The 17,787-nt window shown below is 34.0% G+C and overlaps 1 long non-coding RNA gene across 1 annotated transcript; it reads right to left on the reverse strand.

Moving 5' to 3' along the window:
- Positions 1 to 3,721: 3,721 nt before the first annotated feature.
- LOC126886842 (uncharacterized) lies at positions 3,722 to 16,815 on the reverse strand. The gene is made up of 2 exons (XR_007698784.1): positions 10,496 to 16,815; positions 3,722 to 4,715 (listed from the first exon to the last, which is right to left on the reverse strand). It is a non-coding gene; the product is annotated as an uncharacterized LOC126886842 (long non-coding RNA).
- Between the last annotated feature and the right edge of the window lie 972 nt (positions 16,816 to 17,787).

Raw genomic sequence — 17,787 nt, forward strand, 5'->3', positions numbered from 1 at the left:
CTCCATATATATTAAATAATTGTGGCGATAGTATACATCCCTGTATGACTGTCTCTATTAAGCAAGTTAATGAAAAAAACGTCAATAAAGAAGTTTACCTGATGTATGTATACTTACAAAAAGAATACGACAGTGTGCTCCCCAGCAAACTATGATCAACCCTACAGCAAACCAACATTATACGTGGTCTTATCAAATCAGTCCAAAGTCTGTATAATGGATCGATTGCAAAAATTAAAACTGGATCAAGGATATGTGAGGGATTTAACGTCATGGCAGGATTGCAGCAAGGTTGCTGTATTTCGCCTACCATTTTCAAAATTTATCTGGATTAAGCACTCAAGCTGTGGAAAAGAAAATGTAATGACATGGGAATCTCTCTCTATGACGAGACAACCCTATACACTTTACGTTTCGCTGATGACCAAATTCTAATTTCTCAGGACCATGACGACTTGAGTTACATAATGCAGAAGGTAACAGAAGAATATAACAAATGGAGGCTCGGATTCAACATTAAGAAAACTGAAGCCATGTTTATTGGAGGTACAAAGACAAAGCACTGCATTACATTAGACGATGGGGTAGAAATTAAACACTGTGATAAATACAAGTACCTGGACATGAAGGTAACTTAAGATGGAACACTCGATCCTGCTATAAAAGACAGAAACATATATAAAAGCCATATCCATGATGGACGGCATTCTATGGGACCAAACAATATCTGAAGCGAACAAACAGCCCCTATACAATACCATACTAAAAAATGTAATCATATATGGCAGTGAAGTTACGGCACTAAAACAAAGAACAGAGAAAATGTTACTACTAACAGAAATGGCTTTCTGTAGAAGAGCAGCAGACAAATCAAGAAGATATCGAATACAAAATAAAAGAATACGAGAAATAATGGGAGCCACGAGTAAAATAATTGATGATTTAAAAACAAAATAACTAATATGGCAAGGCCATATACATTCAAGGTTAGCTAGGGCAATATAAATACCAAAGAGTAGGACAGAAAATTGACCTAGACTTTGGCCAGTCAAAACCGCCGTCTTGGCTTTGTCTCCTTGTCCCATGTCTGCTTACCAATGGCCACATTTCAAATCTAATCTTGAAAATCATTTCGCTTAAGATCACAACATCCAAGGTCTCATCAATAAGTAGCAATAGATAAACTATCCTTTACCGTGACATTATTTATAAGTCTCCTATAATTAATAGGGAATCAAATAGAGCCATCCTTCATTTTCACCAGGACAACTGGAAAACTCCATTTCTTTAATATTGTCTCGACTTCTTCTCAGTTTGCAAACGACAATCTTCTAGGAGCTTATTTGATGGGAATGCATTTCCAGTATTTATTGATGTTGGGTTTCTTCCATATTTCACTTGTTACCATTGACCCCAACATTGGTTTAAATGTATTAAACTATTGGTAAAAAAAATCTAAAAAGTTTTTCTATTTAAATCAATGCATTGCATATATCAATGTGCTTTTAATTATAGTAAACTTTCTTTTAATGATAATTTTCGAAATTTTCAAAACCAACGGTACTTTGCTATTAAGTACAATTCATATTTTTTGACGAACCTCGTAAACAGCAGAATAATTTGAAAGCTAATGGTTATATTTCGGGTATTTTTCTGTACTGTAGAACTATTATGAAGAATAACTTACTGCCAAAATTAATAATAACTGTTTTGCTGTACATTTAACGTCATCAGTTACGCTTTAGACTTGCTGTCTTAGAATCATATTAAATTGTAACAAATGAAATAAATATTGGTACCTACCTTTATACGACTCCAAGTAATAGAAAAGCATTAAATTTATATTCTCGTTGTTTTGTAAAACATAATTTTTTGGCAAAAGTTGGTGTTTGTGCTTCTGCTGAAGGTTTTACTATTATTTTATTAAGTTTTACCCAATTTGTGTTGTTGGCCTCTGTTTCTGTTCGTACGTGACCTTTCTGCTGCTAACAGCATTCTATCTCCGGCTGGCAACTCAACGAGGAGGACGAGCCTGGTTTCGGTATCCTGTATCCAGGATTCAGGAAAAGGATGTTTCGGTGGTCCGGACGCGAAATAGAGACTCGGCCGGATCTAGTGATGCGAAGAGAAAAGATCGTGACCACATCCCTTACATACATATACATTTCTGGTGCTTCCTATTATCACATAAAATTTGAGTTATCTGCGGAGGTATTTTAAAGGAATAATTAATAACTATGGGTTACTCCATTACGGAAATTTGACTTATGATTATATACAAGGCTCGCAGTTATATTATAATGGCAGTGTAAGATAAATTTTGTAAGATTTTATTGTTAAATTTCCCTTCTCAAGTTTCAGTCTAAATTCTTAAGGGTACTAAATTCAATCATTCACTTAAAAAATATTATAAATAAAACAAAGCTGTATGTTAATCATTCTCTTATTAGAAGCTCATATTATCCTAACCCAGCTTCTAAGGATATTCCTACCCTCTCGATTTTTCTCTCTAGTATACTCAATACATCCTCATCTTTTTGTGTCAAGCACATTAGGCACTAGGGATGTGAAAACCTACCGGTCTTAACCTAAAACCGGTTTTTTTACTTCGCAATAACCGGTTTTACCGGTTGTTTTTTTTTGTCCCGGTTATAACCGGTTTTTTCTTTTTAAAGTAAAAACCGGTTATTAGGTTTTTACGGGGATTACGATTAGGTTAGCGATTAGGTTAGGTATTATTTTGGATCCCAATCATAATTATTATTCTCAAGTAATTGTTCCAAACAAAACCATAATTCAAATTTTATTTTATAAATACAGAAGCAAACTGAAAGTGCAAACTCGCATCAGCCAGAAACAATTAAGTTTTATTATAATATTTCGTTGAAAAGGTATTTGTAATCATAATATTTACATAAGAAGTGACCTGGTTGAAGTAGACGCAAACATCATCTATTTTTCACACTTGACTCTTGACATTGAAAGTGGGTGAATGACTTTTTCTGATTACCAAAAATAATGTTCTGACTATGAATATCGAATTACCGATTACGAATACGAATCTCCAAGGATTTCCCTACGTTTTCAAAACGATACACCCATACAGAAAGTATTAAATGAGTTAAAATGTACCTATTATACAAATATACAAACGTGTTAAAAGAAATACATTGTAACAAAACTGAACTTCTGTTGGAGTGATATACTCCAACAGAAGTAATGAAAAAAATGATTACTACTTATCACTCAATAGTTGTGTCTATATTGAAAATAGAAATGAAGGGGCTTCAGCAGTGAAGCCGAAGTCGGAAAAAATAAAAAAATCTACTTTGCAGTAGTACTGAAGAAAGGGGGATTAGAAGGGATAGAAGTAGAAGTGGGAAGAGACAGAGGCAAACTCAATAGAGTTGGCTAGCAAGAGATGCAAGAAAACCACTTGACACTCAAGGATGGATACGGCTCGTTTGCATGCCTGTCGAAGAACAGTAGCTCTATGTAGATAGTAATGATGACTAAAAGATGACTAATAAAATAATAATAATGTACTGAAGAGGAATGAAGATGAATAATTTCTAAAGACGAACAAGATAAATAAATCTAACAAATCATGGGCGCCATGAAAATGATCTTCGATCATTTTCCCAGGTATCTTATACTGCTGTCAAATATTAAATATATCAAACCTGTAATAATGAACATAAAGGAGTAATAAAATAATTGATAAACAAAATAAGTAAATATTTATTAAAATAACTACTAGATCTTGGACAATCTCTGAGTTACACAAAGTGCATATCATGTGACTCTAAAATGACATAAGTTATACAAAAAGTTATATTTGAGATAATAATAATGTTACCTGTTACAAAACTTAAAGGTATAAGTACCTCTTACTAATATATAGGGTACAACTCACATGAGTCTTCTACCAAATGGTTATAGTACGCCTGCTACGTACAACTAAATGAAACTGACAAAGATGAAAATACTACAAATAAATAGGCCCAAGCCTCACTAAGAGAAAATACCATAATAAATAAATAAAGTTAAATATACAAATGAATAAAGTGATAGTAATGAAGTAATTAATACCGAAACGATGACCTAAATTAACCGAGAAAATGCAATGAACTAAAGTAACGACGAATTAACCGAACAATCGAAATAAAGCGAATAACAAGAAAATATTTGGGAAACAAGCAAGTAATATTACAAAATAAATTTACCCGAATTACATAAACCAGTATCAAAGCAATAATAAAGTATTAAAAACCTAATTTTCTCTAGGCTTATTCCTGTGCACAAGAAGTTACCGTAGATACAAAGTTTGGGAACCAAATACAATAATATACAAATATGTCATATTAAAAAAAAAACCAGAGGTAAACTAAATCTGGAAAAAAAATTAATTAACATGGTGCATTAAATCAAATGTCTAAAATATAAAAACCAAAAGTTACTTAATGCACAACACTAAATGTTCCCAAACGACTCCTAAAGAGGCTGCTGCTGCATCCTCAGAAATGAGCATCAGGATGATGCGCCCCCATGCCCTCCGTAGGCCCAGGTGGCAGGACGAAAAGGAGCTGGAATGCTCCCAAAAAGCTTGTTCCCAAAACCCCAATAGTGACTTGGCTGTGGTCGTGGCTGGAATCGACGCCTTCCAGGTGGTTGAAGGATTTACATGGGAGGTTCTAATATTTCTCCCCAAATGGCTAAAAAACATTCCCAGTTTTAGTTTATTTTTTTCACTCGAGCATGTGTGAATAAAAAACAACAGAAGAAGTAATGAAGAAGAGGTTTTTAGAATGAACAGCAATAAAAAACATCAAATAGCAAGGCTTATCAGATGTAAGAAGATACTGTGTGTGACCTTGATGTAGTATTTAAATACAGAATATGATATTGAGAACAAAAGATTATAGGATAATTATATTGCCAGTGTGATATGAGCATAGCATTATATTTTTTTATTCACAATTTATGAAATATTGGGTGTGGACTAACTTTAAACTTTACTACCCCAAAAAATTACGACTATGAGAATTTTCTCCGAACACATATTACATACAGTGGAGTGATTAAGAGAAACCAAATTAAGAAAGAATATTTTAAAAGAAAATTTATGTAATATCCCCTAACCTTTATATGTCAAAAAGTTATTTACCGGATAGGTCAGTTGTTCATTTACTGTCCCTCTAGAAACTCTGAATGGATTCTGGGAAAACCACGGGATACCATTTTTACTTCAGTGGGACTGCATTTTTTTTTCAAATAGAATGGCTTAGGAAATGAAACCTTCCGCCATTATGGAACCAAGTTCGTCGACCGAATCCTAGCACACTTCACAGCCAAAGCCAAGTAACGGAAAACGGAAAATCGCTTTGTCAAATTTTCAGAACGATCAGAACGTCAACGACCACGGAACACGAATTAAATTCACCAACAGAGGCGTAGAATGTTCCGTATAGAATGTGACGTCACGTAAATATTTAATTACTACATAATTAGAGGATTTAATTGCGCGATCACGAGAAAATAATTTAAAAAAATAATTAAAGCGCTAAAAATGATATTATAACGGGTGGACCGTTACAACATGATAAATTTTTTTTATGATAGTGAAAATAAAATGTAAATTACATTATCCCATTTATTTTTAAGTAAATTATTTATGTTGATATTATTTTTTTTAAATCCCATTTGAAAGAGTCTGGGAAATTTTTTATAAGTTGAAATGGTTGGGTTAAATTGTATATTATTGCAATATGTATACGGGGTTGGGATAAAGTATGGCACCAAGCAAATATCTTTGAAACGAAAAGATCAATATTTATGAAACTTTGCATGCAAGTACAGTGACGCAAAAGTCATCTGTTGCCATATTTTTTGTTACTACTCTACTTCCGGTTTCACCGGAAATACCCTTAACTTATTTAATTTAAATAGGACACCCTGTATATTTTTGCGAATTTTAAAAGAACTTGTTATTTTTAATTCACACTTACCAAATTTGGTTTTAAAAAAATTGTTAAAATGTGTCTGTAGATCATTTTATGTATTAATACAACGTAGTAGGAAATATAAACGAGTAGCATCTATACTGTAGACTAAAATTGTTGTTAACATGCACTGCATGACTTATTTGAATTTAGTATAGTAGGTAAAACTGTTACTAAACTATTCGACAGAAATAAGTTGTATTAAAAATGACTCATTTAAGTGAAAAAGATCGTATTGAAATATTAATGATGATCAGATATGGTGAATTTTCATTTTTTGGAAGTGAATTTTCCAAATCGATGGATTGGACGTAAAGGATTCATAGAGTGGCCCGCTCGTTCTTCGAACCTCAACCCGTTAGATTTTTTTTCTTTGGGGTTATCTAAAATCACCTGTTTACTTTAGGCGACCAACATGCTTACAGGATTTGGACAAAGAATAATTGATGAATGTGAATACGTGGAGAAATCTTGCAAAAAGTGACTCACGAATTTATTTATAGGCTTGCACGTTGTCAGGAGATGAACAGCAAACATTTTCAACATTTGAAATTATTTTTTTTTATTTTTAATATCATTGGTCTAACGTAAATAAATTAACCTATTTTTTAACTGTAAAGAGATATTACTTGTTTTAATAGTTTTTTCTTCCAAACTTGTTATGTATGAATTAAAAATAACAAGTTCTTTTAAAAACTGCAGAAATATACAGGGTGTCTCATTTAAAGTAAATAAGTTAAGGGTATTTCCGGTGAAACCGGAAGTGGAGTAGTAACAAAAAATATGGCATCAGATGCCTTTTGCGTCACTGTACTTGTATACAAAGCTTCATAAATATTGTTCTTTTCGTTTCAAAGATATTTGCTTGGTTCCATATTTTATCCCAACTCTGTATATTAATCTTATGCTATATTATGTTTAATAATAATCAATAAATATATAATAATAATAAAATAATAAATAAATATAATAATTAGTAGAATAAAATGGTTGTATTAAAACTTCTGTTTTATTTATATTGATATTGATGTTCTTTCGATAGTACTAATTTTGATCATATTGATATCGAGTCGGGTGGAGTGTCGCAAACTAAAGTGCATTGTAAATGTAACATTGTAACCTATTGGATTAAAAAAACCGAAAACCGGTTTTTGGAAAAACCGGTTTTTTTTGACCGGTTACAACCGCCAGGTTAAACCGTAAGCAAAAAAAACAGTATAACCAAAAACCGGTGTTTTGTCAAAAACCGCCATCCCTATTAGGCACCTACTTCAGCACCATATGTGATTTTTTACTGGTCTAATTGCTGCTACGTAAATTTTCAGTTTAGTATTCGGAGTAATCTTATTATCTTTGGGGAAATTGTAGTTCCAGTAGGTTCTGATTCCTACCAGGACTTTTTTATTGATTATTGTGCTTCCATCATTAGTTCCATTAACTAAGATCTACAGATATTTAAAGTGTTCGACCTGTGTAGAAGGGAGCACTAGTTGCAACCCAGGCGCTAGCCCAGAACTGCTACGATCAAATAAAATATGTAATAATGTGCTTTATAGATTATGAAAAAGCCTTCGGTAAAGTACAACATCATAAACTCGTACATATACGAAAACAACTCGACATAGATCAAAAAGACATTCATTGTATAGAATCTTTTTACTGGAATCAAACAGCTGTCGTCAAGGTGGATAACGAAACAACGCAATCTCAAAAAATTCTCAGAGGTGTAAAACAGGGATGCATTCTCTCCCCACTACTGTTAAATTTATATTCAGAAAGTATCTTTCAGGAAGCTCTTGAGGAATGCGAAAGCGGCGTCAAAGTAAATGGTACCTGGCTCAATAATATACGATATGCGGATGACTCGGTTTTAATAGTGGACAATATAGAAGACATCTTAAACCTTCTTAATAAAATTGTAGAACATAGCAAGAACATGGGACTCAGCATCAACATAAAAAAGACGTGCTTTATAATCAGCCGTCAATTATGTCAACATCAAAATGCAAGATTAGCATATAGCAATAAAGATGTACAGAGCGTAAGAAAATTCAAGTATCTAGGAACCTGGCTATATGATGACTAGATGTCGGATATAGAAAACTAATGTTGATAGAAAGGGCCAGAAACGCATACATAAAATTCAGAAACATCTTTACGAGATCTGACTTTGACCTAAACCTAAGACCAGGATTCACGAAATGCTATATATGGTCGGTGCTCCTATATGGCATAGAAGGATGGACTTTAAAAATAAACACAATGAATAAGCTAGAGGTATTTGAGATGTGGATTTATCGACGAATCCTTAAAGTTCCCTGGACCGCACGAATAACAAATGAAGAAATCCTGAGAAGAATTGGTACAGAACGACAACTGCTATGCACAATTAAACAGAGAAAAACGGCATACCTGAAGCACGTAATTGGAAACGAAAAATACCAATTTCTGCAAACCTTAATTGAAGTAAAGATCGAAGAAAGAAAGGGAGTGAACAGGAAGAAAATATCATAGCTCCGTAATGTCAAACAATGGACAAGTCTACGAAACATAGGATTCGTAATACGCACATTGCAAAGGATAGAGAAAAATGGTCAAACGTGATCGCGAACATCCATGAATAGATTGCATAAAAAAAAGGAAGACCTTTTAAACTCATATTCTCCAATGTTAAACGTTGTCACATTAACTCTATTTTGTCTTGAACATATTAGATTTTTTGTTTATTGCAAAACCCCTCTTGAATGCTTCCTTGCACAACCTCGCAAACTCTTTAGGTTTCTGCTAATCAATGAATAAAGGAGGTTAGTTTTTATATTCTCTTCCTAACTAACTTTACGTAGTATTATTACCGCAATAAATTTGAAATGTTTATTAGAGTAATATATAAGAAACATTATTTACTGCCAATGCTCTGAAAATACCTATAGTCCGGCGGCCAATTCCGGCCAAAACAAAGGGTGATGCGGTCGTAACTCTTAATTATTGCCCTAATTACTTGAAATTACAACGTTGAGTCCAGGTAATTCGTTTAGCTTTTATTACCGTATTGAGATATTAAATATTCACGTTGTTGTTTTCAAATTATTCGTGTAGGGGCAAATTGATGAAGGTCGCAACGAAAATATTTTGACTATGAATATGGTTATTATTACGTACGTCATAACGTAGTAGTATAATAAATATTGTTTTATTTTAAAGATAAAATCGCTTAAAGAAGACTGGAGAACATACACTTAGTGGAATAGGGAAGTTAAGAAAACTGTGACCAAAAGAAAAAAACGAAACGTGGGACAAAACATGTGAAGAAATAAACAGATATATGGGTGTAGCTCGAGTATCTGAAGCATGGAATTTTATAGGAAACCTAGGAAAAAACCACAAAGGAACAGGGTGATCAAACCCCATAAATATGTCAAAATGGGAAGAACATTTACAGATCCCTATTGACAGAAGCAAGACGACTTTGCGAAATAAATTACAGAGACTTCAGAATAGATTCAAAACACGAAGTCGAAGTACAGCCAATCAGTGTGGATCCAAGACCTGAGCTCTATTATAAAATGTTCATTATTTCTATGATTAACCAACATTTTATATGTAACCTAATTAATCTACTTCACTGTTTTACGGTATTCACAATGGGTGACCTTAGAATCTAATAATTATTGTTGAACACTTCACTGCCCGAATTCAAAAAGGTTAATTAAAAATTAAGTAAATTAAAAGTTAATAAAACTTCAAAATTTATCAATATCACACAAGTTCTAAAAGTTTTGTGCATTGAGCCTGCGGATTAAGTCTTGATTATTTAGTTGTTCTAATATATCCCTGCTTGTATGATTGTGGAGTCAGTTTTCGTGACCCTTGGCAATCTTGAAAAAGATCTAAACTAGAACACATAAGAAAAGACGACATTAGAAACATTGGTGGAAAGAGGAATCGAGAGAAAACATCTAATATGGTACGTGTACGTAAGAACGAATGGAGGAAAGAAGAATCCCCAAATGAATATTTTTCTTGCTTTCTAGTTTTTGCGTATAAATATCTATTATTTGTACTTATTTATAATTCATTTGCGATTGATTAATTCTAATTTAGAAAACATGTGTTATTATCGTACAACCTGTTATTAGTAATTTGATTGACAGTTTTGTCTTACTTCAGTGGTTTTCAATATCAAATCGATCGAAAAGGATGTGTGTGTGTTTATGTTTTATTGGCACTGGTTTAAGCAACCAACTGGCCAGTCAATGTGTTTTGAATTCTCTCTTTTGAAGCGTTTTACCTGTCTGCTCTAATGGGATCAAGGAAAGACTATCTATAGAGATACTGGGGAGTCGAAATGGGGCTAGCAGAAGGAACAGACACGCAAACCTTCATGCGAACGGCAGCTCATTTTTTGTGCGGTGGCAGGTCGTAGATTCGTTGGGAGGGGTAGGAGGGTTTAAAGAAGACTAAACTACATAACCAAATAAGCAAAGGATACTTACACAGACTTGAGGACTTTCCTACTATTTAAACAAATTGGGACGCCGTTTGAAAAATCCTCAAATTCTCATATCGAGTACTTACTGGAAAGAAACTGGGGGACATTCATCGTAGATTCCTCATTGGGGTTATAGTGGGCTACAAATTATCATCATTTGGCTTCTATGCCATTATATTTTCTTCTGTTCTAAAACTTATTCACTTGTATTAGATATCTGTTAATAATTTTCTTAAATAAAGAGGTTACAGAAATAAAGATGTGTACATTTTATAATGTTTATTTAAACCTTAATACCTTTTTATTTTTATTGAGAATAGACACATTCTCAAACCAGAAATGAATAATAATAACAAAATACATGATTTTACAATTTTTAACCTTATTTTTAGCAGTGTACCAAAACAAAAATTTGACATGGCTGTCAAATGTCACTGCCATCTAATATTTACTTTACATAATATATTTTCCATGTTGAAAACAAACATTTTTAATTATGTAAAACCTTTACCAATAATATCCACTTGTGAATTATTTAAAATAAACATTATCATACCTTGTTAAAACAAAAATCCATGTCACAACACTTGGAACTTCAAAATTTTCCATTCAGACGGGGCTGGGAGGGGAAGATATTCAAATCATTACAAAACTGGATAAAATCGATACCAAATAATATCATCCGGGCATTTCTTACTGGAACATGAACAAATCCATATATCATAAAAATAGCAACAGCTACATAAAGGACAGGAACCAGGAAACCACGCACTTCTTTTTTATACCACCGGCAAATCTAACTGCATAACAATAGAACTGTTTCACAATAATATATCCATTAAAATGCCGTGAAACTATTGTCATTATATTCGTTGACATTTACTGGGCAAACTGCCAGTCTTTCACTTCTTTTACCATAAAAATAAAACCATTTTGCCGGCAAAGTGCGACTTTCTACGAGTCTGTTGGTTGAGTTCTAACAAAAAGATGTTTACTGAAGTGATGTACTTTTAGAACTAACTTTACATCGTCACGTCTCTCTCGCGTCCAAACGATGCATTTCTTCTCGATCGTTCGGCCAAAACTATTGACCAATCGTCAACTACAACTCAAGGATCTTTCAAAATGCAGACCAATAATAACATGGGATTTTTAGCGCTCAAAACTTAAAGGAAAAACACTGAACCTTTTAGAGGATTCATTCTCGAATAATGGATGTTTTCAATAACAATCTACGTAGTTGGTTATTGCTACACAAATAAATAGGAAATTTCCTAACCTTTACAATGCGAACAGGAGCGGCTTAGAAATTTTAAAGATATATAAACTCGCAAAATATATTAGAAAAATTAATATTTTTCTTGGGATAGGATTAAAATTAATGGATATTTTTTATAAAATATTGTAGTAGAAATCCATCTGCTACAATAGCCTCCTCGGAAGAGAGGAAACTGGATTACCAATTCAGTTTTCGATAACTACAAAAATCCAACATTGACTTCTTGGGTGTGACAGGACAACAATACCAAAATATTTAAATAATGGCTAATGGGGATTAAACAAAAACAAAACATCATTAGGGAATGGGCTAGCGTGCCATCAATCGCCAGACTCTTTAAAGTCGAGTAGACTTAAATGTTAAGACTCTAATAAGAACTGTAGGTGACAAGAGTTTCTGTGCCCTGGGAAAGAAACTAAACTTGTGCCCTGTGTGGACCTCGCTGACATCCACAGCAGTAACACAAGTGACATACCAGGGCAGACACAGCCTTGTCACCTCGTTGCCTAACCGCGAGCGGTTCACAAAAACTAAAAAGTTGATGTTTGACAGATAAACATCTGCCCAAACTCTGCTAACACCTAGCGAGTTTCACGGGACATTTCGGCAACGGTTCTGCAAAACGAGGATTTAGACAATCCAGTCTAAACACCTCAGTGAGACAAAATCTCACCAACAACTTACTTCAACAACTCATTCAAACAAGACAGGGCTAGACAAAGGGGTATATGACAACAACAAGGGCTAAAATCAAAACAAGACTAACAAGGGGGAGGGGGTATGTGTGACAACAACAAAAGACCAAAAAGACTAGTATACTGGGTTCAAACAGGATATCAAACTTTTTAAACAAGACTAAGGGAAATGAACGCAACATATGATATAGAGAACACTACATCATTACGTTTTCAATCAACAGTCCAATCCAGGACATAAGAACCTTTCATGAACGTTCACTAGACAACTCTCTCATTTTCAAATCACAAGCTGGGGAAAGACTTCATTTTCAAAACAGGGTTACACTTCACTTTTCGAAACAGGGGATAGACTTCATTTTTCAAGACAGGGGGGTTGGGCTTTACTTTTCAAAACTGGGGATAGACTTACTTTTCAAAACTGGGGGCATTTCATTTCTCAAGACTGGGGGTGGACTTTATTTTTCAAAACGGGGGGCTACTTTTTCAAAACAGGGGATGAAAGCAACACGCAAGGGGAAGACCAAAGGGACATTGGAAAGTATGACAGTTCTGACGAACAACCGCTTCCATTTATCGACCGAAAGCAAGCTTCACCTGTACTCAACGCGGCCAGATCCTAACCTCACCAGCCTTGTCACAGCTTCTGCTCTTGGCCTACTTTCAATCAACAAAGAGAAGAGAGGTCAACTAACTATTCGCCAAAAAAAAATCAAACTCCAGCACGGACACGGGCTAACAGACAACACGGGCTAATAGACAACACGGGCTAATAGACAACACGGGCTAATAGACAACACGGGCTAATAGACAACACGGGATAATAGACAACACGGGCTAATAGACAACACGGGCTAATAGACAACACGGGACAACAGACAATGGGCTCTAAAACTTCCAGACAAAACAGGGATAGACAAACAAACAGACAACAACATACTTTTTGACTTCTAGATATACTCAGGGGCTTACAAACACAAACAATATTGAAATTTGGTTCCTATATGAGCTCACACGGGATAAGACATTTCTTGCTCCGACTACTAATGAAAGTGTTCACAGATAGCTGAACAACACTTCCTTCATCACGAGTATTACACTTGTGACATGTCAGATACAAAAAGACATACTTCATTCACGGGGGGACTTCAACTACTTCACTGGGGGGAAACTTCAACTACTACTTCACGGGCTCTTTTTAACTAACCTCTGGCATCCTTTTGACACCTACAAAGATAGATTAGTCAAAAAAAAAAAAAAAAAAAAACAAGGGGCAACACAGACAAGGGGGGGGCTTTTTCAGGGGCTAACTTCTACACTTCAAGACAGTTATTCTCAAACAGTGTCGACAGAGAACGCTATCTTCAAATCTAAAAGTGACAGCTTTTCTCCTGGCTGCTTGAAAAAAACACAGAAGTGGGGGGCCTCTCCACGGTTTCCCTCTTCACTTCTTCACGGGGCTACTTCTCAAGGGGATGACTTCTCAATGGGATGACTTCTCCAACTAACCTGTGGCATGACATACACCAACAGAGATAGGCTTCGCTGGAAAAACAAGGGACTACTCTCACACAGACTATACGGGGCTAAGCTCATACACGGACCATACCAACAATTATCACACATCTACTCAAACGACCAAATCAATAATCACAAAAAACGTTTATTCTGTAAAAAACTGATGATCTACAAGAATACATGCAAAAAAATATAACATATTGTTATACTCTATAAGTGGATTCAATATTCTAAACATTTTAATTGTAACTTTTAGCAAAATTTTAAAAAAAATTTTTAACGTTACTTTTTTTACCAAAATTTTCTAAAAAAAATTTTATACTTTATTTTTTACTCATCTGTTTGTCTATGTCTATATAATTCATCAATATTTTCCAAAAAATTTAACCAATGCTTTCATCATGGGTACAATATCAATACAATATAGTAAGTACGCTACTATATTAAACATACTATTCTCTTGTACGATACATACAATACAATACAATACCAGTATACATATGGGGTTACAAGTTAAATACACTATGATGTATGAAATGGTACATGCCTATACAATCAACAGCATGACCAAATCAACATCACAACAAAATGTGTACATACTTACACCTCTTTGGAAAAATTATTAACATTCTGCAACAAAAACTACAAAAATGGGCTCTTTCATGGGGACTAACAGACTGAAACAGTTTCGGGGGCACTAACAGACATGAAACAGTTTCTGGGGGCAAGACAAGAGGAATCTGGGCTAAACTACATGGGAAGACTTGGGCGATATTTACTCGGGTCAAACTTCAGGGTGTACGTTACAAGTATTACAAGTGTAACACTAAGTGGGAGTGGCTAAAGACATTGGGGACTAGTAGATAGGCTAACTACTAGTTGAACATGTCTACAAGCTAGACTTGTAACAATGGGCATACAAAAAATGACAAGAGTCGAGCTTCCATGTTATCGGAAACACTTGCACCACAAACTGAGATCGGCTACCCAAGACGGGCACTGCCTAACAGTTGTAGTACAAATGAGACCGAAAGGAGGCTAAAGGGATATGGTAGTGGGCACATGCTAATGGGGTCAGGGGGTAGAAATAACACGCCCCACGTTGTCGGGGCCAGCTGAAGCATTCAACTGGACAAGACAACTACTGGATACTGAAGGAGGCAGAAAAATGAATCGGCCTCACACGTTGGGCGCCAGTTGAAGCGTTTTACCTGTCTGCTCTAATGGGATCAAGGAAAGACTATCTATAGAGATACTGGGGAGTCGAAATGGGGCTAGCAGAAGGAACAGACACGCAAACCTTCATGCGAACGGCAGCTCATTTTTTGTGCGGTGGCAGGTCGTAGATTCGTTGGGAGGGGTAGGAGGGTTTAAAGAAGACTAAACTACATAACCAAATAAGCAAAGGATACTTACACAGACTTGAGGACTTTCCTACTATTTAAACAAATTGGGACGCCGTTTGAAAAATCCTCAAATTCTCATATCGAGTACTTACTGGAAAGAAACTGGGGGACATTCATCGTAGATTCCTCATTGGGGTTATAGTGGGCTACAAATTATCATCATTTGGCTTCTATGCCATTATATTTTCTTCTGTTCTAAAACTTATTCACTTGTATTAGATATCTGTTAATAATTTTCTTAAATAAAGAGGTTACAGAAATAAAGATGTGTACATTTTATAATGTTTATTTAAACCTTAATACCTTTTTATTTTTATTGAGAATAGACACATTCTCAAACCAGAAATGAATAATAATAACAAAATACATGATTTTACAATTTTTAACCTTATTTTTAGCAGTGTACCAAAACAAAAATTTGACATGGCTGTCAAATGTCACTGCCATCTAATATTTACTTTACATAATATATTTTCCATGTTGAAAACAAACATTTTTAATTATGTAAAACCTTTACCAATAATATCCACTTGTGAATTATTTAAAATAAACATTATCATACCTTGTTAAAACAAAAATCCATGTCACAACACTTGGAACTTCAAAATTTTCCATTCAGACGGGGCTGGGAGGGGAAGATATTCAAATCATTACAAAACTGGATAAAATCGATACCAAATAATATCATCCGGGCATTTCTTACTGGAACATGAACAAATCCATATATCATAAAAATAGCAACAGCTACATAAAGGACAGGAACCAGGAAACCACGCACTTCTTTTTTATACCACCGGCAAATCTAACTGCATAACAATAGAACTGTTTCACAATAATATATCCATTAAAATGCCGTGAAACTATTGTCATTATATTCGTTGACATTTACTGGGCAAACTGCCAGTCTTTCACTTCTTTTACCATAAAAATAAAACCATTTTGCCGGCAAAGTGCGACTTTCTACGAGTCTGTTGGTTGAGTTCTAACAAAAAGATGTTTACTGAAGTGATGTACTTTTAGAACTAACTTTACATCGTCACGTCTCTCTCGCGTCCAAACGATGCATTTCTTCTCGATCGTTCGGCCAAAACTATTGACCAATCGTCAACTACAACTCAAGGATCTTTCAAAATGCAGACCAATAATAACATGGGATTTTTAGCGCTCAAAACTTAAAGGAAAAACACTGAACCTTTTAGAGGATTCATTCTCGAATAATGGATGTTTTCAATAACAATCTACGTAGTTGGTTATTGCTACACAAATAAATAGGAAATTTCCTAACCTTTACAATGCGAACAGGAGCGGCTTAGAAATTTTAAAGATATATAAACTCGCAAAATATATTAGAAAAATTAATATTTTTCTTGGGATAGGATTAAAATTAATGGATATTTTTTATAAAATATTGTAGTAGAAATCCATCTGCTACACTTTTACAAAATATATGCTTAGTATCTAAATTTAAAACTATTAGTATTACTGTTTTTTTTTACTCTGTTTTTTTTATTATTTTTTTTATTATATTTTTTAACATTTTTTTTATTACATTTTTTTTTTTTTATTTTTTTTTCTTTTTTTCTCAGAGCTTTAATTTTAAACAATTAACATGGTTGTACAAAATTTTATAAACATCTAGATTGTTTGATTGTAAAAGGTATATAAGATTAAAAGGAAATTGTACATTAATTTGAACTAGATTGGCAAAAAAGTTTGATATTTCAATAAAATGTAAAGGACATTCTAATAGCATATGTTGTAGATCAGCTAGCTCTCCACATAAACATTCATCATTATCTACAAGTCCTATTTCTCTTTTGTAGACTGGAGTCAGACAGTGATTACTTCTTATTCGACAAATAGTTTTGATAAAGCCTTTGTTGGAAACTTGATTAAACCATGTCTTGATGGGAAGTGTAGGCTGGATTTTTTTGTAATAATTTCCTTTGTCTGAATTATTGTATTGTTCCTGCCATTTCGTCCGTTTGATAGATCTCATAATAGAAATTATGTCTCCCATAGGAAGTTGATAAGTATGCAGAGTGGATTCCTTCGTTGTTGCTTTTTTAGCCAGATCATCTACTATTTCGTTGTTTTTTATACCAATGTGTGCTTTTATCCAACACAATATTATATTTTTGCCCGATTTCAAAGCTTCACTGTTCATTGCTATGATGTCACTAATGATATAATTTTCTGCAAAATTATGTACATTGTATTTCAATGTCTTTACAATGCTTTGGCAGTCTGTAAATATAACATAATTGAGTTCTTTTTGATTAATACATATTTTGTATGCTTCTTTGATTGCAATGAGTTCAGCTGTGAAAATTGTCATTTTATCAGGTAATCTGTTGTTTATTTTTATACTTTTTTGTGGGTAATATATAGCATATCC

This window comes from Diabrotica virgifera, chromosome 6 (genome assembly GCF_917563875.1).
Source record: "Diabrotica virgifera virgifera chromosome 6, PGI_DIABVI_V3a".
Taxonomy (NCBI): Eukaryota; Metazoa; Arthropoda; class Insecta; order Coleoptera; family Chrysomelidae; genus Diabrotica; species Diabrotica virgifera.